We start from the raw sequence: 14,118 nt of genomic DNA, 5'->3' as shown, positions 1-14,118 counted from the left end.
CACGTCATCAGTACAATGTGAGTAAATGAATACATTGATTACCACATCACTATTCCAACACGTCATTGTCTATTAGCCCTCTTTTTTGCCCTATCGTCTCGCGCCACATAAGCCCTCACTTCTTATTTTTTTCTTTCTATCTCCCTTCCTCGATCTTTCTCCTCTCCTCACCTCTCCTCTCGCCCACCACCGCTTTCCTGCCGCCACCGCTCAGCCTCGCCGTCGCACTCGATGCCCCCCTTTCCTCTTGCCCGCCACCACTCTCTCTTCCTCGATCTTTCTCTTCTTCTCTTCTCTCGCCCGCCGCCACTCCCCTGCTGTCGCTACTCGGCCTCGGCCGATCCCCTGCTTCCTGCACATAAAATTAACTAATATTTAATAAATATTTTAAATCAATAATAAAAGGTGTTGTAAAAATTTTAATTAAATAATATTTTTTAATAATTTTTTTTAAATAAGGTGATAAAAATTATACAAATAAATTGTATTTTTAAACTCTAAAATAACTTTTTTGTATTATTTTTTCAATTTATAAATATTTTAAATTGATAATAAATGGGTAAGACTTAAGAGTAAGATTTTTTCAATTTATAAATATTTTAAATCCATAATAAATGGGTAAGAGTAAGATTTTTCTATTTATAAATATTTTAAATTTCTAAATATTTAAATCAATAATATATTAGTAATTTTTTAAATTAATTAGTATACTTATTTTATTTTAATTAATAAATATTTTAATCGACAATAAATGGTGTTAAATAAGTAAGAGTTGATTTTTATTTTTTTATTAAATTTTTAAACAATTTATTATTTTAGATATAAGGTAATTATAAGTGTATTCATAAATTTGATTTAAAAAAATTATTCAAATATTTTTCATTTAATGATGTGGCAACTTACACGTGTCAGAATGGTGACGCGGCAGTCGATGTGTCCATTTACTCATGCAGTGCAGATGACATGTGACACATAATCAGTTAATGCTTACGTGCCACCTTTGATTGTACACATGTACAGTAGACAGATCAAAGTTGGATATTTTTCAAAATAAGTTCATGACATCGTTGTTTCTCAAAATATATTTTTGAAATTGGATATTTTGGTAAAAAACCCTTTGAGGAATTCTCTTTAGACTTGTCTCTCAACAATGTCTACCCTTAAACTGTACTTTCCATTATCAAGTTTATATTCAAATATAATTTAATAAATTTAAACTATTATAACATATTATAAAATAAAAAAATTCACCGGTTCTTGAGGATTGTATTGAGATTAAATTTATAGTCCGGCAAGGCGCGAACTAATCGAGCGGTCAGCCAGTCAAGCGTCTGCTCCTCAATCTCCTACGGCCTTGTCTGTACTCTGTAGTACCATTTCCGGATTCCGGAGTTCGATTCTTTCTGGTTGGTCCGAGTCCGGCCAGCCTCACTACCGTCCTTCTCTCTCTTCGACTCGCTCCTCTATCCCTTCTTCTCGCGCTCCTTCCCGGCCGTCTGTGTTCCAAAGACGGCGTCGTACGGCATGTGTGAAGCTGACCCATCTTCCATTTGTGCGAGGACCCAGTCCGCTATGCGCTAGTGTCCTAACTCTCCGTCCCTCATTCTTCACTTCTCACCTCTCAACAGACGAAGCCCGCCGCAGTGCTCGCACCAACGGACCAGTGTAACTTCCAACTCAGAAACCCAGTTCTTTTAACTCATTACTGAACTATATCGTTACCAAAAAGCGCAAATGGGGTTCAAGTTTTCTGCAGTCTTCTTTCGTTATTTCCCCATGAGTGACTGATTGAGTCTGCTTTTTTATTCGGATACTCGTTTTTTTTTTTTTTCATTATCCCGATAATTCTGTCTCGTTATGCTTTTTAAGCGTCTTTTTTTTCCCACTCTTCACATTTGGGACATACCATAGTTCTGTAACTTCGCTCAAGCTGAAGGCTTTTTATTGCATAATTGAATCGTTTTAGGACAGACTAAAATTACATGGCAATAAACATAACGTATTATGTGGTTCGGTCGCTATATTGTACGGAGAACAGCGTCGTTTTATTTTACCGCCGATCTGAAATCTCATATACATGTTCCTTTTGACTATACTGCCGAGTGTGGGGTATTGTTGATTTCTATGGGTAAGGTTGATTTCATGATTCAAAGGAAGGTGAGAAGAGATGAACTCTAGTTCATGGGAAAGAGGAGATAAGAAACCAAGGGAGAGAAAGAAGAGGAAAGGAGAGAAAAATGTATGGACGAATTTGAGTAAAAAAAGAAGAGGCTTGAATGCTCTACCCCGTGCCTTAAGGTAATATATATAATCGTGTAAAGGTGACTACAATGCCCTTAAGGCTACATCCATTAAAAGGAAAAAAAATATAAGTGGACATGTACCAGTTTGCATAATTACAATTCTATGTTATCTCAATGAAAGTTCTCCTTATTTAGTAGCCATGCCACCACTACACACATGGGGTGTCTCTTAACAAGTATGAACAAAATCCATTGTGCTTATTATTGCTACAATCTGGAGGGTTCCACCTATCATCTGGAGAATTGCATAGTGGAGGTGATGATTCTGTTATTCTTCCTTAACTAATAAAGGTTCGACAGGAAAACAGAAAATTTGATAGTTAATAGGTGAAATTCTGTTATTCCTTTGGTATGCTTATGACTTTGCAAGTTCTTCTGGTAGTTGATAGGTGAAGTTTGCTAAATATGGTGGAGATTGATAGAATGATGGTGCGTTTATATCTAGAAACACCTACTGATGTACTTTGTTCTTCACTGTTAAAGTGTTTTTTTTCAGAAAAAAACAAGAAAAAAGAGGAAAATAGGAACTCAGGCTGTCTACTTCTCTGGTGTTTTCCTTGTTCCTTTTCCCGCGTACGTTTGGAAATCGTCAATTTGTTGATGAAGTGTCACTGTTTATTTTAATATGATCAATCCCATGATTTTAATATCAACTTGATGGCTATGGTTATTTTGTTTTTAGGTGATAAACATGCCTTGGCGTGAAAGTATCTTTTTTCCTTTTGACCTGGATTGTGATGTCGTACGAAAGAGTTTACATGTCTGTCCCATCACGGTATTATCCTTTAATTGACCCAGCTACTTATTTCATATATTATTCATTTATATGTTTGAATAGATCTGAAAATATGTGGAAATGTTCCATTCAGAGCTGTATACCTTTGTCTTGGGATGATGCGTTCTATTTATGAAACTTGTGTTGCTTATTTCTGGTTTTCTACTTTAGTTTCATCCTGAAATTCTGACTAAGTAAATTGGTACTTTAAATCAAGTAAATGAAATATAGAATTCTTCATGATTCATAGGCCTTGTACCATTTGTTTGACATGGAATAATTAGTCGGAACTGTTTGTATAAACAGCTCGTTGGTTGTTGTAGAAATTAAAAAGAAAACTAAGACACTATTCTTAGAACTATAAACCTTAAATCATAGTGGTTGGTCTGGTAGAAAGCATCAAAGTTAACATACTAGGAGCAAAATGGATAACTATTGTAGCATGTTTATGTGGTTAAGTGCGACATATTCTGAAATATTATGTTCCAGAGAAAATAGAGATGCCACATTACTGATATTGATGATATGGAGGAGCTTATCTGGACAAAGATGCTAATATATGATATTGCCACATCATTTCTGTCCTATTCTTGGAGTATTAGGTTTACTAGGCAGACAGCAATGTGTATGGAGCCAAGATGTGGAATAGAAAACTGTGGAAGATCCTATATGCACTTAGTTTCTGACACTATGAAGTTTGTTATTGCCCAATAAGAGAGTAAAACAAGTAGCGTCAGCGCCTACAAAGTTAAGTCAATTCGATGATGAAATATTCTTTCTAGAATGTTTTATTTTTTATTTTGGTAGTGTATATCTATGCAATGTGCAGTGAATGCGTGAGGGATCAATTATAAATTTAAGGTTGAGCTGGGCCTTAGAGAAAATCATTTGCTTTATTGTATTTGGTTTGTTGTTCTCATATTTCTTTTTTGTGTTGGTCTTATTCCTTGAGCTTTTGTCTTGGTATTTGTGCCTTTTTATATTCCTTTACCCCCGTAGTTTGTGCCTCCTTAATGGATTCAAAAAATTATTTGCTCTAATTTAGAATTGAAGATGTTAGATTCTAGGCATTTAGCTCATGTGAATCTCAGTTTAGTGGAGAGAAAGTGGAGGAGAGGGAAGAAGAAGAGAAGGACAAAACTAGGAGAGGTTTTGAGGGAGAAGTCGAGCGAGTGCGAGAAGAAAATTTGCAAGGAGAGACTAAAAAAGTTAGGGTGAGCTCTCCTCTTCTTTTATTTATAATGAGCTGAAACTTTACATAATGACAAATATACCTTTTAACATAGTTGAGTAAAAAAAAGTTTTTAGCTTAAACAAAGAGAAACTAAAAGAAAGTACATATGATTACATCCCCCCCTAGGTTGGTGCATAAACATCAAAGACACCAAGCTTGGAACATGAACTTTGAAGTGGACCAGCCCCAACTATATTTGTAAAAATATTTGCTAGTTGATTCTTAGATGGAATTTTTCTCGAACAAAATGACCATCAATCTCAATATATTTAGTTTGCTAATGAAAATCTGGATTTGTGGCAACATGGATGGCAGCCTAATTGTCACCATGAAGTTGCATGTTTGATGCCATTGCATGCTGAGCTCGGACAATAATTATTTCAGCCAAAGTTGCTCACTTACTGTATGAGCCATAGCACCATATTTTATCTCTACACTTGATCTTACTACCACTTTTTGTTTTTTGTTTTCTCATGTAACAAGGTTGCCTCCAACTATAGTGCAATAGCCCAAAGTCAACTTCCTATCATTAGGAGAATCTGCCTAATCTACATCTTTAAAATCTTTAATGTTAACAGGCCTTGTCCCAGATTTTTCTTAGGATATCCCAAAATCCTTTCTAATGCTTGCTAATGAGAAAGCTGAGGTTGGTGCTTAAATTGATTAATAACACTCAATAATAAAAGAAATATTAAGTCTTGTCACAGTGAAGTAGATCAGCTTACTAACCAAGCATTGAAATTTTTCCACATCTACCTCATTGCCAGATTCAGCATGTAGTTTAATATTCAGATCCATAGGAGTGCCAAGAGGCCTACTCCCAAGCATGCCAATTTTTTCTAGTACGTCCAACACATACTTCCTTGGGGACAAAATTATGTCATGCCGAGACTGCAATACTTCAATCCCAAGAAAGTATTTTAATAAACTAGGATCCTTGATTTCAAAATCCTTGCATAACCTCTCCTTCACTTGTTGATACCATTTTTTGTTGTTGTCTATTAGAATTAAATCGCCAACATATTGCCATGAGAATCACACATAGATTAGTATTTTGTCAAAAACTGAATGGTCCACTTCTCATCTTTTAAAATAAAAACCAATGATAACTCTGCCAAAATTTTCGAATCAAACACGTGGGGACTGCTTGAGCCCATAGATGAACTTTTTTAGTCTACACACCTGCTCCCCCTCAACCACAAATCTGGGTGGTTGTGACTTGTAAATCTTCTCATGAAGATCACCACTAAGAAAGACATTTTTGACATCTAATTGATTAATAAACCAATTGAAGTTGTCAACAAAAGAGATAGGATGTGTACCAAATTAAGCTAGCTACCAAAGAAAAGATTTCTTCGTAGTTAATGCCATAGGATGGAGTGTGCCTTTTGCAACCAACCTTATTTTTAGACAGGCAATGTTGCCATCTAGATTTAGTTTCATTGTAAAAACCTATCTACAAGCCATGAATTTCTTACCATGTGGCAAAGTGGTCAACACCCATATGTGATTGTTATACATGGCAGCCTTCCAAACTGGATCTTGTAGGCCTCTTGATGAATTTTGGGAATAGACATAAAAGACAAGACTACGAGAAAAGAGCAACAACTTGGAGACAATATGTGAGTAGAGATAAAATTTGAAATGGGGTGGGAAGTAGATGGTTTTTGTTAAATACAAGAACGAGTAGGTTTCTAGATTGCAATGGGTCATTCATCATAGTGTAGTCCAAATAAAATGGGTGAGGAAGGGGAAAGACTATCCTCAGAATCATCGCCAAACGACACATTTGATTGGCTGGCCAGTCCAGTAGGTCTTTTGTAGGTCGTCATCCAATGGTTGTGGTATATGCTGGTCCAATAGCACAATAGGCCTAGACATACTTGTAGAAGAGTTAAGGCCTAAGGCCTAGAGGAAAGGTACCGATACTAGAATAAAAAGGCTTGTCCTCAAAAAAGGTAACATCTGTTGATGTTAAGGTTCTATAAGTAGGATGATAACTCACAAATTTTTTAATGTGAGAATAGCCAAGAAATATGCATTTAAGAGCTTTAGGATCAAGTTTAGTTCTATCAAGGGAGAGATTATGAACAAAACAGTCATAAGAAAACTCTTAGGTAGAAGTGGAAAAGGGCTAGAATCAGGAAATATTGTAGAAAATGGTTTTTACAACCAAGGACACTAGACTGAATTCAATTTATAAGGTAACATGCTACGAGGATTTCATATGGTCAATAAAACTAAGGAATATTCATGGACAATAACAATGCTCTAGCCACTTATAATAAGTGACTATTTTTTTCTTTTAATAACACCATTTTGTTGATGTGTATGCACTATCATATTTGGTGAATGATACCTTTACTTAGATAGTAAAATTGATATTGTAGAGAGAGATATTCCTTAGCATTATCAAATCTAAAAAATCGCACCCCTGCTTTGAAATGAGTCTCAACCACTGCGAAAAAATTAAAAAACAAGAAACACTTCAGATGGTTCTTTCATTAAGTAAATCCATATGACACAAGTACAATCATCCACAAATATAACAATATTTAGATTGAGTTATGTTAAAGACTTGAAGCGGTTGCCTCACATCCGAATGAACTAAAGAAAAAGAGCTAGAGCTAACTTTCTCTGAATAGGAAGGAAAAACACTCCTATGATGTTTACTTAACTCACAAAACGTGCAAGACAAAAACACCCTTTTTCGACTTGCTTGTTGATGGAAGCGAGGCAGGAGGCGTGGAATGAGGCGAGGGAGGTCAAGGAGGATGGAAGAGCTACACGAGGATTTGAACCAAGCTAAAACACTATTACACAGAATGGCGTGATCTGTCAAGTGCAATAGACAAATTTCGTAACCGGAGAAGATAGGAGGAAACACGAAAGAAAATGAAAGGAGATGGTAGGTTGTTGAAAGTAGAGCTGACCTGAGGAAAAAATCTTTGGAGACGCAGATTGGCATGTCTGCCTCCATCTTCTTGGTAGGAAACACTTCCTACTCCATTGCAAAAGTCACTGATAGGTCGAGTCAGCTAATCTAGATCTCATCTATCATGGGGAGCAAGTGGTCTTTTATATCCACCCCCTTGGTGGCCTGTGACACTTTCGTCCAACAGTTTGACATTGTCACCCATTCTCTGAGAGATGGAAAGAACAACTAGAGAACTTTGGACTGATCATATTGTTTTTTACCTCTTTGTTTTCAAGTAAAAGGGGGCCAACGGATGTAAAGTTACATAGTTCAAGGAGGGAGCAATCATGGGAAGAGTCTACCTCCCGAAGCTTTCCAACTCTGGCTTTGGATGGAGATAGGTTAGAGGCACAATTCTTCGGCAATCCACACTTCACCAGCCACCCCCTAGATCAGCCCACAGCCAACTCCACCATTACCCCCACTCCCTAAAACCAACTCGCCAAACCCAATTGAAACCTTACCAAGCACCACTCCAAACATCTCACATGCTACCCCCTACACTAACCCACTAGTCATCAACCTGGCAACCCACTACCTAGACGAGGGAAGTGAAATGCTCACTCTCTCTTATCTTCTCTTTTGACCAGCCCACTACTAACATAACATCAACCATTTGTTGGATAGCCAAAAACTTTTAAATTAGTTACACCCCAACCCACTCATACCTCTGTAATCAGGATTGGCTCCTATACTTCCACACCCAAGAAGAAAAACTACAAGCCCTGAAGCTCTCCCTCACCCCAGAAACACACATCAGGAAAATCTATGAAAGACCTCCTTTCCACCTAGACCACCTCCTCATACAAGAGTTGTGGCACCTGCGAGTCCTCACCCAAATCTCAAAATGTTATGGACAATTTGTTAAGTTGGGAGATGCCATCGCTAAGAAGACCAAACTTGACATGGCAAACCTCTTCCTCATACCTTTCCAAGCGAGACATGGCTTCTCTCTCCTCAAGATCTTAGTTGGAATTCTGTTCGGAGCAGGCTCTGATCACTGGCAAGAATGAGACGACAGATCTCCCTCAATCTCCCCTGATTTGCACATCGATCATTGACCATAATCATCCAGGTGGCCAACCCTCCTCAGTTTCTCACTTCCCAACCAATCAAAAATCCCCCACTGTCCCTCATCAACGGACACACAAAATTTCAACTTTAAACGCCCCACCTACCCACTGGCAAAAGCCAACCACAACTGAATCTGACCCCATTTTGACAAACTTGTTCCCCTACCCAAATGCTTTTCCTACCACCGTAGGCCAAACAACTTTCACTTTGAAAAGGACGTGACACCTCTACAATTTTCCCACATCCCGAATTCCAATATGGGAAGGGACACTACATTTGACCTCATTGATCCCCAGCTTATCCGTCATGTTGACAATTCAGTGGTCGGGTCAACACTTCCACAAGCGCAACCCCTTACTACCTTCCAGAGAGAATCTTCTTCCCACCAGAACAATGAACCTAACAAAGCTGCATCATCTGACTCTCCCCTCACCCAACAAACAGACTTGCACCCATTGACCAACACTCTCCTCCTCCGACTTGCACTTTGTTAATCAATTAACATGATATCAAAATATCATCTTTCCCTATACATTTTTGTGACATTCATTTGGAATAGAAGAGTATGTGCTACTTCCAGCAAATGGCGATTTTTACATCTGCAACCCTTTTTTTTGTGGGTTATACATACTGAATACTGATGAATAATCCATGAGAAGCACAAAAAAAATAAAACTTATGGTTCATGAACTCAGGACCATTATCTAAGCAAAAAGTACGAACGGAAACACCAAATTGCAATTTTATTTCATTGAAAATTTTGACAAATACATCGAAATTTTTTTACTTATCCCGAAGGAGATACACTCAAGTGAACCAAACAAGTCAGAAGTCCTACAAGGACACCAGACATCTGAATGTACTAATTCAATCAGACTGACTATGGCTGATACTCGGTGGAAAAGAACTCCTGCGGTACTACCCAGTCTACCACAATCGATATTGAAAGCTAAATCTGAAGGTAATGTAGGAACTGTAATAAATCTGATGCAGCTTCAAAGTAAATGGATGTCCCAGCTGTAGATGCCTTAAGTGAAGTGTCATATTAGAAGCCCTAAGTGCTATCTGTTGATTGTCTCGAGCGGCGTCCAAGTGGTATAGGTCTCTTTTCTCATGTCCGAAAATAATCATCCTTTTAGTTTTCAAACCTTGAAATATACAATGAGAAGGAAAAAATGTAATAAAACAATTTAACGATATAGTTAGTTGGCTTATTGATAGTAAACTGACTGGAAATTTAGGAATATATGAGACAAAAAATACAACAAAAAAATTGTATGTCGGGTGAACAATCTTTCACCTGTAACAGATGAAGAAGACCCCTTCACTTGTGATAGTTGAAGGAGACTCATTTGCTATTTGCACAGACTTACAAGATGAGGAAGGAGATAAAATAGTGAATAAGGATGACATACTTGACATATGTAGTGATGCCCCAAAATCAATAACCCATAAGGACTGAAAGACACATGTAATACAGATGTACCTGGTGTAGCTATAGCTGAGGACGAATTGTTGGCTACAAAAGGAATAAAGGTAGGAGTAGATATGTGTTGGCTCAATCAATGAAAAAGTTATTGAATTTCATCTTGAGAGCTATTGATAATCCTTGTTATCTTCCAGTGACATTAGATACAGTGAATTGGCCCATGTTGGACCAAACTTGTTCCAACACTTTTCAGAATTATGCTTGGACTGACCACAATGTATACACTTTTTGTTCTAAGACCATGGCCTCAAACTCTTCTATCACCCCCCTCTCCTTCTAGATGTCTCAGATTGAGTGGGAGTAGAGGACAAGTTAAGCTCTGCAAAATCTGAAGTCTTAGTGACCCTACTAGCTTTAGATACAACTGCACTTTCAACTCTAATTACTCTGTTATAATCTTTCTCTAGTGTAGGGACATTGTCATCTACTAACAACAGTGTTTGTAGGGCCTCATACTCAAGTCCTAAGCCATCCAAAAATCTTGCCACTTGAATCTGTCCTTTCTCTCATTTTTTTACAGGGTCTGTGGTAAGGGATGAAACACTAGTATCTCCTGCAGCTCCCCATGCTTTTCTGTGAGATACCCTATCACAGTCATTTTATCCCCTGCTCATACTAAATAACTTCACATACAATTCATAGACACGAGACAAATCGTTTTTTTAATAGAAAATAGACTTGAGCACGTCTTTAGCAGTGTCACAACTGATTATTTGATTCTGACATTGGGCTGCATAGAATTCAACATCCAACTTTGAACTAGATGATCCTCTTTCCCAATTTTCAGTTATATGGTCAGGATGGTGTAATCTCTTTGCAATAAAAAACTTCTTAACTGCTTGAGACCAATTCAGATAATTTAATCCATTTAACTTAGCAGAAGTAATTTGAATGTCGTCTTTATTTTTTGTAGACTCAGTAGTCTTAACGGAAGTAATAACCTCTCTAGTGTCTGCCATAATAATTATCAACTAATAGCCAGTAAAGCAGAAATAACTGTTAAGTTGGGTCCAAGGCCCATCCCAAAATGACTAGCCAACTTAGGAAACCTCTTTACCAACTAATGAACTCAAGATCTTTGTACACACTAATCTATGTGGGATTATTCCTTAACACTCCCCCTCACATGTAGACCCTTTTTTTTGTGGCTCTACAAGTGGATAATTTAGGTGTAGGTCCTCTTTTGTGGCTCTACAAGTAGATAGTTTAGGTGCAGGCCCACATATGAGAACCCGCTCTGATACCATGTTAAGTTGGGTCTAAGGCCCATCCCAAAATGACTTGCCAACTTAGGAAACCTCTTTACCAACTAATAAACTCAAGATCTTTGTACTCACTAATTTATGTGGGACTATTCCTTAACAATAACAATCAGCCAGAAAACTTCACAAAACACCTTATGAAAAACACCTTTCAGATTCAAAAATAGTGTGCCTAGACACATGTAGGCCCCACATTTCACAAAATTCAGATTTATAGAAGACCAACTTTGATACTCGATAACCCCCTAGTAATAGCAATTGCAGTAATTGTGCAAGAAACAACACCGAATATAAGCCCAATCAAGTCTGCACTGACAAAACCTATGTCCCAGACTGGATGACGCAGGCACTAGATTATTCTTCAGGACTTCATTCGATCCTCACAGGATTACAAGGACACAATAACTGCTTTAAACAGTAGCACAAGCCATTAACCCATAGGTTAAAGCATAAAAGAGGATAAAGAACTATCCTTTAAGTTCAATCAGTAGAAGCAATTGAGAAATCCAATCTTGGAGGGAAATTACAGATTTCATTAAGAGAGGAAACTCTACCTTAAGCTTCAATTTATGGATTAAATCACTCTGATACCATGTAAAATAGAAAGATAGAAGAGAAATTGAAGAGAAGAGAGAGGAAAGAAGCAGGAGAAAGGAGAGAATAGGGCTGCTTTGAACAGCCTACTCGATGGGAGAAAAGTCAAACCCATCTTCTTTTATTATTCTCACTTAAGCTCTTTTACTGCTACACAAAAATGCCCCTTATAAGAGGACTTATACATCAGTGAGTGAAAAGGCTTTAAGACATCCAGAATTACTAGTTAAACCACACCAACTTCATACCACTAATCTGGACCCCTTTGACTACAATATTACAGTACTACCTACACGTGAAATACTAAAATGCCCCTAACTTCTAACACTGATATACCTTTGAACATAGTTGGTTAAAAGAGGGTTTCTAACTTAAAGAAAGAAAAACCAAAAGAAAGTAAATATGATTACATATTTGTTTCTAACAGAAAAGAGGAAGTGCATTCTCCTGGTAAACTCACACCCTCATCTCCAATTGTACCAACTCATTTTTTTACCTGTTTTTTGTAGACATTCAAATTTCTAGGTGGCTTTCCTTTCATATCAAAGGACAATGTCTTCTTCTCTATCTTGTCTGTGACTAACAGGAAATTTTTTAAATATTCAAGTACACACCTAGAGCATACCATGGTTTTCCTGAATGTCATATAAGGAGATGGTTCGATGCAACACCTGTTCAAATGTAGATATTTTAGAAAGAAATAATACAATTTCTTGACACTGCCATTATTGCAGAGGTCAAGGTGCCTTTTACAAGTTTTCTAGTAGTCTGCTTCTTTGAGCTCGCCTAATAAAGTGCTCAGTGTAAAAAAAAAATCTTTTCAGTCTCTCAATAAAATGCTGACTATAATTTCTGTATAAAGCATTTTGGATGGGTTTTTTGTGTGGAACAATTGCAGGAAATGCATTGAAACTAGAAAATGCATGCAAAAACACATGGAGAGGATCTACTTCATTTCAGTTCAATACCCTGATCCCGGTAACTATTTGACTACTACGACACCCAGTCGGACATTGTTTTTCTGGTTTATGCCTCAAAAGGTTGCAGTAGGATATACAGGCAGGCTTGTTATTTGACCATGTCAGCTCTATGTCATTTCTATCTGAGCTCTATGTTTTTAAAATGTTTGTGTAATTCATCTCACCATTCTCAGAAAAAAAAAGAAAAAAAGAGCTCCTTAAAAAGACTAGTTAGAAATTGTATTACACAAGAAGATTACAAATACAAATAAATACCAACAAAGAACACAATTTAAGATCAAGCATGTGATACTGTGGTCAATCACTGGTGCGAAAGTGGGAGGTTAAAATATTTCGGCTGGTTTTCTCTGCTCTAAAAGTTACTGACATTGAACCATTGGAATGAATTTCTTTAATGTGCGACATGTTATTTCTTGAAAGAGTTGTGCAAGATAAATTAAACAGTGGGCTAAAGTCAGAAACTAGCCTTCTCCACAATCAAATACTAGCTTTGTATCTTCATGCTTTAGAATCTTGCTAGTTTTTGAATCTTGTATATTGATAAATAAATTTTTGCTTGTAAATTTACTATAGGCATTGCCTTTGAATAGTCTGGCAGAGTAGAATTGTCTATTACATACGAAAAGGTGGCAAAGTAACTGGTCTGTTTCCTGTCGTGTGATACTTTTAAGTTCTATAAAAAGCCCACTAGACTGGGGCAGTCAAACTTTTGATTTCTGGACGCTTCAAAACCCAAATTCCCGCTGGGTTTCGAAATGCTTTAAAATGTTGGGTGTTTTGTTTTCTGTGATATATTCTGTGTCCAACTGGGTGAACAGTTTTGTGATTAATCTACTTCTTTTTGAAAGGCCCTTAAGCTTTGGTGGAAAAGGATGGCCTTTGTTGGTTACCCTAAGAACCACAATCCCAAGCATAGGAAGTATTGATACAGAATCAGTAATTCCAATGTCCTTTTTCCTGAACAGAATGGAAATGAACAACCAAGTCCTTAGATGAATAGATGCTCTGGAGAAGGTCGTTGCTGTGTGTGGAAGGATGCTCCATGGTCCTGGTGTTAGCAAGCTTCAGTCTCCTGAGTCTTCAATGCTTATTATAGATCACTTTTCTGGAGACTTTATCTATAGAATTGTATTGGTCCAGGTGGCATCTCAAGAAAAGAGAGGGGAGGGGGCAGAGGAGGGGGTCAATTGAGTGCAAATTAATGTATTAATAACGCACACTTTATCTTTAACAAAGCCACAGAGTTAATCTGAGGAAAACGTGTTCTTGCCTTGTTCATATTGATCCAGTTTCACATCCCCTTCAACTGAAAGTGAAAAGCAAATAAATTTGAAAATGGTAACTTAACTAGTCCTTTTCTCTTTCTTCCACAACTTGGTTTCTCCCTCACTTCCAGTCGCCATTGATTTAAAAAAACTAAACAAAGACAA

The 14,118-nt window shown here is 37.3% G+C and overlaps 1 long non-coding RNA gene across 2 annotated transcripts; it reads left to right on the top strand.

Moving 5' to 3' along the window:
• The first annotated feature begins 1,326 nt into the window (after positions 1-1,326).
• On the top strand, positions 1,327-13,865 carry LOC137952817 (uncharacterized). Of its 2 annotated transcripts, XR_011112323.1 has the most exons (4): positions 1,327-1,665; positions 2,787-2,876; positions 2,986-3,078; positions 13,654-13,865. It is a non-coding gene; the product is annotated as an uncharacterized lncRNA (long non-coding RNA). The 2 variants fall into 2 exon arrangements; XR_011112322.1 differs by lacking the exon at positions 2,787-2,876.
• Positions 13,866-14,118: the final 253 nt, after the last annotated feature.

This window comes from Aristolochia californica, unplaced genomic scaffold (genome assembly GCF_029961685.1).
Source record: "Aristolochia californica isolate CCGP_79_NKW_82.1479 unplaced genomic scaffold, dmAriCali1.0.hap1 SCAF_16, whole genome shotgun sequence".
NCBI lineage: Eukaryota > Viridiplantae > Streptophyta > Magnoliopsida > Piperales > Aristolochiaceae > Aristolochia > Aristolochia californica.
The sequence above is the reverse complement of the archived record's forward strand: the minus strand, read 5'-3'. Positions and strand labels throughout refer to the sequence as shown.